The sequence below is a fragment of the Entelurus aequoreus genome, linkage group LG12 (assembly GCF_033978785.1).
Source record: "Entelurus aequoreus isolate RoL-2023_Sb linkage group LG12, RoL_Eaeq_v1.1, whole genome shotgun sequence".
Taxonomy (NCBI): domain Eukaryota; kingdom Metazoa; phylum Chordata; class Actinopteri; order Syngnathiformes; family Syngnathidae; genus Entelurus; species Entelurus aequoreus.
Window position 1 is genome coordinate 1,916,586 of NC_084742.1, and position 11,832 is coordinate 1,928,417.

The window sequence follows — 11,832 nt, forward strand, 5'->3', positions numbered from 1 at the left end:
GTGGGGCTTCACAACGTCATCGCTACATCAACTTTTGCTCCAATTTGCTCACTATCAGACCTCGTTAAATCCCCATATTGAAAGTTGGGCAGCTCCCAAAACTTTCCGGAGTGTGAAGGCAAAAAGCGTAGAGGGAACGGTGCGTGGAGAACCGCAGCAGATCTAAAGTGCAGAAAAGAAGCCGAGAGAGCGAACCTTTGATGAGTTTTTGTTAAGCGAGGGGGCTTAACTTTAAAATATTCTGGGTGGTGGTGAATGGGGGATTGACCAGTGGTCCTGATCTCAGCCTCACACTGGGGCACAGGGGTTAATGGTGGATAAAGATAAAAAAAAGGGGGGTTGCCTGATCTCCATCCACCCTTTACCCCTCCAATCCCAAATCAACTAGACAATGGCGGCTGCCAATGGGGAATCATCCCAGTCCCTTTGATTTCTCCCTCAACGGGTCTGAGCGGCCGGGGTGAGGATCCGCGGCGGCTCGCCCACTGAGGGGCGCCGACACTTGGCCGGTTCTGATAGAGGAGCGTTCTGAGGATTGGAAATGAAATGACAAGAGCTCTCTGATCTATGACAAGAAATCAATTTCAGGCTGTAAATGTGAGCAGAGGGCTCCTCCAGGCTCAACCACAGCAGCCACATTGAATCAATTGCTGTATCAGCAATAAGCCAACAGGCCGTTTTTTTCCCTCCAATGATTTAAAAGAGTTCATCTTTGAAAATATAACCGAGTACTTGACAAATTAGCAACCAGAGTTCAAATCTAATTGAACGTAGATTTGTTGAACTCTGCTATTAAGACACCAAACCTCCAGGGAGTGGACCTGGCAGGACCACTATTATGAAAGCTGTCTTTACATCAAAGTTTGTTTTCAACAAGTAAAAAGAGAAGTTCAAAAAACAAAAACAAAGCAAAAGTAATCAGCAGTAATTTCCAGTTGTGGTAATATACAGTAAGGGTGCATGTGATGCAAATATTTCAGTATTTTATAGGGATGTCCGATAATGGCTTTTTGCCGATATCCGATATTCCGATATTGTCCAATTACAGATACCAATATCAACCGATGCCGATATATACAGTCGTGGAATTAACACATTATTATGCCTAATTTGGACAACCAAGTATGGTGAAGATAAGGTACTTTTTAAAAAAATTAATAAAATAAAATAAGATAAATAAATTCAAAACATTTTCTTGAATAAAAAAGAAAGTAAAACAATATACAAACAGTTACATAGAAACTAGTAATTAATGCAAATGAGTAAAATTAACTGTTAAAGGTTAGTACTATTAGTGGACCAACATCATGTGTGCTTACGGACTGTATCCCTTGCAGACTGTATTAATATATATTGATATATAATGTAGGAAGTAGAATATTAATAACAGAAAGAAACAACCCTTTTGTGTGAATGAGTGTGAATTAGTGTGAATGGGGGAGGGAGGTTTTTTGGGTTGGTACACTAATTGTAAGTGTATCTTGTATTTTTTATGTTGATTTAATAATTAAAAAAAATAATAAAAAAAATTAAAAAAACGATACCGATAATTTAAAAAATGATATCGATAATTTCCGATATTACATTTTAACGCATTTATCGGACATCTCTAGTATTTTACAATAAAAATTCAATAAAATGTTTCCAACTGCTATAACTTCTCATACTTGTTGCGCCTTCTATGTGTTTTTTAGCACCAAATACCAGAACAATTTATGAAGGACACATTAAAAGGTGCATTAAGTCGCCAGCTCAAAATTATTTATACCAGGGGCTCTTAATCATTTTGACTTCAGGGCCCAAGTTTTGTCACTACAGAGGGGCACGGGGCCCACTCAAATATACGGTACAGGCCAAAAGTTTGGACACACCTTCTCATTCAATGTGTTTTCTTTATTTTCATGACTATTTATATTGTAGATTGTCACTGAAGGCATCAGCACTATGAATGAACACATGTGGAGTTATGTACTTAACAAAAAAAGGTGAAATAACTGAAAACATGTTTTATATTCTAGTTTCTTCAAATTAGCCACCCCTTGCTCTGATTACTGCTTTGCACACTCTTGGCATTCTCTTGATGGGCTTCAAGAGGTTCAAGACTGTTGGAAAAACATTTCAGGTGACTATCAGTAATCAGAGCAGAGGGTGGCTATTTTGAGTATGTAAGTACATAACTCCACATGTGTTCATTCATAGTGTTGATGCCTTCAGTGACAATCTACAATGTAAATAGTCATGAAAGTAAAGAAAACACATTGATTGAGAAGGTATGTCCAAACTTTTGGACTGTATCGTAAACACGGAATTAGTCATCTTATTCTTGATTTTAATTGTATTTAATTATCATATTTAAACTATTTACGTTTTACGACCTTGTTAAATGATATTAAACCATGTGTTAATCACAAATAATTATTATTTATTGAAAAATTAGGCTTATATCAGGCTGATTAGAAACATAAGTACTATTTAAATCTACTGCATAAGCAGGGACTCATAAATAACTGACAAAAAATACATTTACATAAAATTATGTTGTGCTAAAGTAAATAAACAAAAGTGATATTGAATATGTTTCTTAATTTAACCGTTAATAAAATGTAAGTGCAAATGAAAATACAGATTCACCACTTTAGTCATAATTTTTGCACTTAAGGACCTACTTTACAGCCGTGTTAAATGATATTAAACCACGTGTTAGTCCCAAAGATTATTATTTATTTAAACATTAGGCTTTTATCAGGCTGATTAGAAACACAAGTACTATTTAAATCTACCGCATAAGCAGGGACTCATAAATAACTGGCAAAAAATACATTTACATAAAATTATGTTGTGCTTAAGTAAATAAACTAAAGTGATATTGAACATGTTTCCTAACTTAACTGTCAATAAAATGAAAGTGCAAATGAAAATACAGATGCACCACTTTAGTCACAATTGATGGCTTAAGCTCCATAATTCTTCTGTTTGTTTGATATTATCATTACTGCCACAAGTGGTGGAAAAATGTATTACAACTGAGTGCCAGACAGATATTTCTGGCGGCCCTCACACTTACTTATAATACTTGCAGCATAATACTCCAGCTATTTGTGGTGTTGCGACCGCAGAAATTCATGCAAAATCCACCAATCTGTGTGAATTATGCATGGCCTTGCAACTTTCCAGCACAAATTTGGCCAATCAGCTTCATTTTTGGCAAACAATCATTTTTCGGGTCAAACGCGCACGTCAACCATATAACCAAATTAATGTATGTATGTATGTATGTGTATATATATATATATATATATATATATATATATATATATATATATATATATATATATATATATATATATATATATATATATATATATATATATACATATATACATACATACATACATACATACATACATACATACATACATATATATGTATATATATATATATATATATATATATATATATATATATATATATATATATATATATATATATATATATATATATATATATATATATATATATATATATATATATATACATATATGTACATCAACACTATCCTCTCACGTAGCTCAGGAGTACTTTCAGTTCCCGTCTACAGCGCTAAGCCTTCTGGGTAATGTAGTATATATACATTTAGCAACACACCTCAGTGTTTCCCACACATTCATTTATTTGTGGCGGCCCGCCACGAAAGAATTACGTCCGCCACAAATAGATTTTTCGTCTTTTTTTTTTTGTTGTTGTCCTGTCCAGCTTCTAAGGCAAATCATATAGTTGATGTAGATGCCCATATAGGCTGTTCACATTTACTTTACAAAAGAGAAGTGTGGGATACTTCTCTTGTTGCCTTATTTGTATTTGACCACTACTGTTTTCTGTTTATTTGTTACTGACTGTGGCAGGACACCTCTGCCTCTGTTTCACTTTATGTTGCTGGTAAATAATATGGTTGTAGTAGTAGGCTAAAGTTAAATTATTTAGTATGCACTAATTAAAGGGGCAGAGCTTTAAGAGACATTTTCGCTTTTATATTTTATAAGATATATTTTTTGTAAGAACCACAATTAATAAATATATTTCAGTGAATAACTTATTGTTCAAATCTGTATATAAATATGTACATAAAGTGTTGTAATTATATCGTAAAATGGATGGATGGATGAATGGATGGACGTTTAAAACAAAACTGTTATTATTAATTAGTAAGTATACATTTTTTTAGCCTTTTTGGAGAAAATCATATCATTGTAGTAAATTATGCAAATTACTTGATGATGTCATGGTGACCACGCCCATAGCCACGCCCCCACCGCCACAGGTATCTTGGCAGTTTATGGGAAACACTGCACCTAGTTTACTTGTATTTATTTAACCTTTATTAAGGGTAGGGCAAATAGAAAGAGTTTGTCATGGGCAATGGCATTGAAGCAAAGAGGCAGCATTTACATGTTCGAGACGTTGACGTGGGATGATAATCTTTCATCGTCTCTCATTTACCAACAAAAATGACTGCTACAGATCACTCTCAACAGTTCACAAATGCTCTTAACAAGCAGAAGTCAATGTGTTGGAACATAAATGAATGTTTAAAATGGACAAACACTCTTCAAGCATAAAACATACACAAAGAATGTCTGCAACTTGTCGACTACAGAGCCGACAGAGGACAATAAGGAAGGCTTTGCTGGTGTTTATTTCTGTAATTATAATTAATTACTAGTATTATTATTGAAAAGTACAATAATTTGACAATGAGCTCTGAATATGTGATTTTACAGCCATCTAGTGTCTACTTTTAGGTATGTGCAGTGTAAAACAAGCAACATTTTTTGTTTTGTTGGAATCTACTTTTTGAGGTTAAGGTTACAAGGAACACCTAAAACGGTCATAACAGATGTCATAAAATCACAAGTTGATTCAATATAATTGAATTGCTGCTAATTCAGGCACTTCAGGGCACGACAATCACATAAAAAGCCTGCGAAATCCTGGATGGAACTGACTTTGGAACACCACCAACAACTAGATTATTAACCTCCGGAGAACTCGCGTCTTCTGCTGTGGACGTTTTTGTCTGGTCTGACAGGGCATTTGTTTCCCCCAAATTCTGTAACTATGACTAATTGAACAGACCAAAATAACAATGCACTGCAGTGAATATTATTTTATAATTAAAATAATAATAATAAATAAATGTTATATATATATATATATATATATATATATATATATATATATATATATATATATATATATATATATATATATATATATATATATATATATACACAAATTATATATTTTTTCTAAATAAAAAATTAACAACAAAAACTACAAAATGCAATAAAAAAAAAATTATATATATATATATATATATATATATATATGTCTTAATTAGATTATCCAAAAAATTGTGCTCGATACCGTGGTAGAGCGTAATATGTATGTGTGGGAAAAATTATTTTAAAAAATTCCTGAGGATTGAGGTAAACCCCTCATGAAACAGGCCTGTAGAGATGAAATAGTCTTGTGATTTTTTTCCCACACATACATATATATAAATATATATATATTTTTTTTTTATTTTTTTTTTTAATTTATATATATTTTATTTTTTTATTTTATTTTTTTTATTTATTTATTTATTTGCATTTTGTACTTTTTGTTGTGTTTATTTTTTATTTAGAAAAAAATTATAATTTGTGTATATATATACATATATGTATATAATATATATATATATATATATATATTATATACATATATATATATATATATATATTATATATACATATATATATGTATATATATACAATATATATATATATATATATATATGTATATATGTATATATATATATATATATATATATATATATATATACATATATATATATATATATATATATATATATATATATATATACATATATATATATATATATATATATATATATATATACATATACATATATATATATATATATATATATATATATATATATATATATATATATATATATATATATATATATATATATATATATATATATATATATATATATATATATATATATACACATACAGTACAGGCCAAAAGTTTGGACACACCTTCTCATTTCAATGCGTTTTCTTTATTTTCATGACTATTTAATAATGAAAAACTAATTTAATATAATATAATATAATATACAAATACAATATAATATAATAATATATCAGCATATATCATATACTGTATATATAATATGTAAATATTACATATATGTTATATTTTATTTTGCTACTTTGGTGCATTTTTAGTCTACTTTATACCTTTTGTTTTCGCCCTCGTTTTGTGCCCTCGTGTGCATTATCCTTTCCATCCTTTGTAACTGATCTACTGTGTGGAACAATTTCCCTTGTGGCTCAATAAAGTTTGTCTAATGTCTAATTTACAATGTAGATTGTCACTGAAGGCATCAAAACTATGACACCTGTGAAGTGAAAACCATTTCAGCTCTTGAAGCTCATCGAGAGAATGCCAAGAGTGTGCAAAGCAGTAATCAGAGCAAAGGGTAGGGCTAATTTGAAGAAACGAGAATATAAAACATGTTTTTAGTTATTTCACCTTTTTTTGTTAAGTACACGTACATGTATACATGTATTATGTACATATATATTTTTTTTTTAATCCGATTTGAAAACAGATGCTCTGGTTACTATAGGGGAGTGAAATCATACGCTTTTCTACTTTTGTAACATAACGTTATTATTTTCTTGTGTCCGTGTGTATCAGTCGGACAAGGAAAAAGGCGCAGTATAATGCGTGCAGCTTCATCAAATGTTAAGCGCCTTTCAGGCAACCATGGAGCACGCAAAAAGAGTAAAAACATCTTGGACTTACCACTTTGGACTTGTGTCTTCTCAGCTTGTTTCTATCGTCGCGCTGTGAGCATATTTCAGCCTAAAAACACCACACACACACACAAAAAAAAATAAAAATGACACGTTTGGATTAAACCATGAGCAGGAAGGCAGGGAGTCTGACGTCATCTGAGGCGCGGCCACAAATCTCAATCAACAAAATAAATACAAAGACACCAAAGCGTGCTCACATTTGGTCGGCATATCATAACTTGCGAGCGGCGGAGTAGATTGAAAAGCTTTGGGGTGTGAAACGGGCCAAAAGTGAGAGGTTGCCCACTGGAGGGGCAATTTTATCAGATGAAGATTTGTAGTAATAATAATAACAGGCGCCCTTCGACCTCGGCTAGCCACTGAAATCACTTCAACGGGGCTAAAAAAGGTACATGTTAAATGTATGTAATAATGGTGTTTTAACTAAAGTTACATTAGGTGTTTACCCACTAATAGGGAACTTGAGCTGGGTTTAGACCAGACCCGGGCAAATTAAGGCCCGTTAAGCTTTTCAATCTGGGCCGCCGGACATTCCCAAATATTTTTTTTGTAGATCTTGAAGATGGAAACTGTAGCTGCCATTATGACGTGCAGTCATGTTTTTCAAAACCTACTGAAATGACATTTTCTTATTTAAACGGGGATAGCAGGTCCATTCTATGTGTCATACTTGATCATTTCGCGATATTGCCATATTTTCGCTGAAAGGATTTAGTAGAGAACATCGACGATAAAGTTGGCAACTTTTGGTCGCTGATAAAAAAGCCTTGGCTGTAGCGGAAGTAGCGTGACGTCACAGGTTGTGGAGCTCCTCACATCTGCACATTGTTTACAATCATGGCCACCAGCAGCGAGAGCGATTCGGACCGAGAAAGCGACGATTTACCCCAATAATTTGAGCGAGGATGAAAGATTTGTGGATGAGGAAAGTGAGAGTGAAGGACTAGAGGGCAGTGGAAGCGATTCAGATGCTGTGAGAGGCGGGTGGGACCTGATATTTAGCTGGGAATGACTAAAACAGTAAATAACCACAAGACATATATATACTCTATTAGCCACAACACAACCAGGCTTATATTTAATATGCCACATAACAAACACCTCCCCCCTCCCGTCCATATAACCCACCAATACAACTCAAACACCCGCACAACACACTCAATCCCACAGCCTAAAGTACCGTTCACCTCCGTAAAGTTCATACAGCACATATATTTCGTACGTGACATGCACATAGCGGCACGCACGCACGGGCAAGCGATCAAATGTTTGGAAGCCAAAGCTGCGTACTCACGGTAGCGCGTCTGCTATCCAACTCAAAAGTCCTCCTGGTTATGTCGCTGCAGCCGGCCGCTAATACACCGCTTCCCACCTACAGCTTTCTTCTTTGCTGTCTCCATTGTTCATTAAACAAATTGCAAAATATTCACCAACACAGATGTCCAGAATACTGTGGAATTTTGCGATGAAAACAGACGACTTAATAGCAGGCCACAATGCTGTCCCAATATGTCCGCTACAATCCGTGACGTCACGCGCAAACGTCATCATACCGAGACGTTTTCAGCAGAATATTTCGCGGGAAATTTAAAATGTCACTTTACTAATCTAACCCGGCCGTATTGGCATGTGTTGCAATGTTAAGATTTCATCATTGATATATAAACTATCAGACTGCGTGGTCGCTAGTAGTGGCTTTCAGTAGGCCTTTAAGTTACTGGAAGTCTTGAACTATACAAAGTATTTCAATGGTTGGAATCTGCACTTTTGCATGATATACTAGTTACTATGGTAATCTAATTAGTTACTATGGTCATCTAATTCGTTACTATGGTAATCTAAGTCACAGCAGGTCAGACGAGGAACCAAGCAGTGTGGGTGGGGAGCGTTTCCACAGAGTGTTTCCAGACCGGCCAGCCTGAAATGCGGGTGTCAGGGACAGACGCAGAAAGAGATTTTTACAACAAAGTTCTAAAGCTTAATGATGTATCAGATATATCAGATTGTAAGTGGGTTTTTTCACCCTTTGCATTCATATTTCGCTGTGTTTGTTGCATTTTTGATGCGTTTTGCTTGATTGTAAAATATGTGGATGGAGAGGGGGTGTGACGTTCATATGTTGTCAATATTCAGTGTTTTATCCTTCATAGTTAATATTGTAAATCCCACATTCCTTATATTCATGTACATTCTAGGGCAGGGGTGTCCAAACTTTTTCCACTGAGGACCGCACACGGAATAATTAAAGCATGTGGGGGCCATTTTGATATTTTTCATTTTCAAACCATAACAAAATATACAGCATTTTTTAAAATTGATTTTACTTTTAGGGGTCCCGGGGACCATAAAGGGTCTCAGTTATTAAAATGTTAAAAATAAGTCTAATTTTTATTATTATTTTTTATTTAACACTTACAGTAAATCTCTATATCAACTTTAAAAAAAAAAAGGTTTTATGGCTTTTCTGTCAAAAACAGAACTGAAATATGCAATATTTAGTAATTAGAGCCCTAAAAGATCAATAATGCAGGACACCATTGATTTTAATGATTTAATATTTTTGAGTCATCACAGTGAAAAGATAAATAAAATACCACTAAAATATATTTGGGATCCAAAAGGTGCCCCACTCATAAAGTGATACATTTGTATAAGTTTTTTTTTTTAATACTTTCAACACTTAAGTTACGAGATCAACTTCAGATATATCTGTCCATTTTACGTTTAAACTATTATTTTGTTTGTTTTATGCTCTTTTGTCAAAGAAAACTTTGTTTTTATATGGCAACTACACAATATATGCAATATTTACCACATAAAACATTTTAAAGTGAAATATTTGAACTAATTGGAGCTTTGAAAATAATTCATTATAACATGGATTTTTTTGTCATTATTTTTTTTTTGGAGCAATAGCAAAAAATAAAAAATAAAGAAAGACAAAAGAAAAAAAAACAGCCTGCATGGCAGCTTTTGTGTCAACATTGCAACTTTTTCTCGTTAGATTTCACCTCATTCCACTTTTTTTAATGTTGTTTTTTATTTTTGCAATAGCATTTCCAGAATGTGTGGCGGGCCGGTAAACAATCAGCTGCGGGCCGCAAATGGCCCCCGGGCCGCACTTTGGACACCCCTGCTCTAGGGTGTCTCATTCAGTAAAAAAAATTAAAAATTCCATTCCCTTTTTTAAGGCGGTCTGTCATAACTTTTTTAGCATTCAATCAGACATTATTGTGAGGTTTTGTTTTACTGTTCCTAAAAATAGATATCCCGGCCCCCAGACACATTCCTCTAAATTTGGCCCCGCCGAGTGAAAATGATCAAGGGTGATGGGTGAAATGCAGAGAATGATTTCGCCACACTTGGTGTGTGTGTGTGACAATCATTGGTACTTTAACTTTAAAACAATTGCCCAGGCCTGGTTTAGACCGTCGTCAGACAGGTTAGTTTTACCCTGAGTTGTTGCTAAAGTAATATGTTTGCATAATGTTTGAAAAGTAGGAAGAAGCTAGATAGTCTGTTCACCTCCTGTGTTTAACATGTTCAGCATATATAAGTGAAAGGAACCCAAGAATAAATAAAAGGCATACGTACTAACCCAGGGGTGGGCAATTAATTTTTACCGGGGGCCGCATGAGCTACCCGAGCACTGCTGGAGGGCCACACCGACAATATTTCAATTACATTTTGCTCAATATTATTTTTTATATATACCGTAAGATAAATAATAATAATAATAATAATTAATAATAATAGTAATACTTCAACATAGTGTGTGTAACAGCATTCCATGACTAATATAAATAAATTAACATTAATAATAAATGACAGTAAAATAAGCACATGTATGACTGAGGAGTCATAGTGTAACTTTGTGTGGTGTTTGACTTGTCCGACTTTTTGTGTGGCCATAAACGCACCAGTGGTTTAGTGCTATGCGTGTTGGTGACAGATGACAAGTTGCTTTTGGCCTGCTTTGTACGGCAGAAAATGACTAGTTTTTCCAGATAGAAGTGTGAAAACTCATGTTTTTGGTGTGGTTATGTCCCAATATAAACAGTTTTGTTCAATAAAGTGATCGATATAATTCCTGTCCTCGAAGCATCTCGATAGACGTTACAATAATTGAACGGTGTTCAATTGAACGGTGTTGGCAAACACCGTTAGAGCCGCTTGTTGTCACTGTCACTCAAAGTTGCATTGCAAAATTACATAGAATAAATATGTTTATTTTGTTTAGAATTCAGATGGGTTTGATTTGGTGCGCGGCATATATTTGCTGCGCGCAGCAGACGCTTGAGCAGTGCGCAATTGCGCAGGCACGCACCTTAGAGGGAACGTTGCTTGGCAGTCCATGTCTTGTTGAAAACACGCCATTCCTCATCAACTTTTCTCTTTTTAGCGTCTCGGGTGTAAACCGCGCATCACTTGTCGCTGCATGTGCACCTTCACTCGCAGGTTACACACGGACACACGCCCATAAATAATACTTTTCAAAATAAAAGCAGCACAGTTGTATTGCATAGATGTTTTTTCAACTTTATTTTGTAATTGCAGCTGTTCACATTCACTCACAATCACGCACACGCATACGTCCACACGGAAGTAATACAAATAACGATTTTCAAAACAAAAGCAGCACCGTTGTATTGCACACTCGACATAGATACTTTTTTAAATGTATTTTGTAATTTATAATTGGCCTCACGCGGGCCGGACAGGGACGGACAAAGGGCTGGATGCGGCCCGCGGGCCGCAGAATGCCCAGGTCTGTACTAATGAATAAATACAACATGAATAAAAAGGTACTAAATAATGAATGAATGCATATGACACACATCATGGACGCCATGTGCTTGAACGCTCTCAATTAGAGATGTCCGATAATTATATATTATCGGCCGATAAATGCTTTAAAATGTAATATTGGAAA

The 11,832-nt window shown here is 34.3% G+C and overlaps 1 protein-coding gene across 1 annotated transcript in view; it reads right to left on the reverse strand.

The window, feature by feature from the left end:
• LOC133661331 (forkhead box protein P2-like) overlaps nucleotides 1-11,832 on the reverse strand; it is a 309,673-nt gene that overhangs the window by 256,926 nt on the left and 40,915 nt on the right. Inside the window, 1 exon segment of the mRNA XM_062064460.1 lies at nucleotides 6,886-6,945. The gene's annotated coding sequence lies outside the window, so the exon portion shown is untranslated.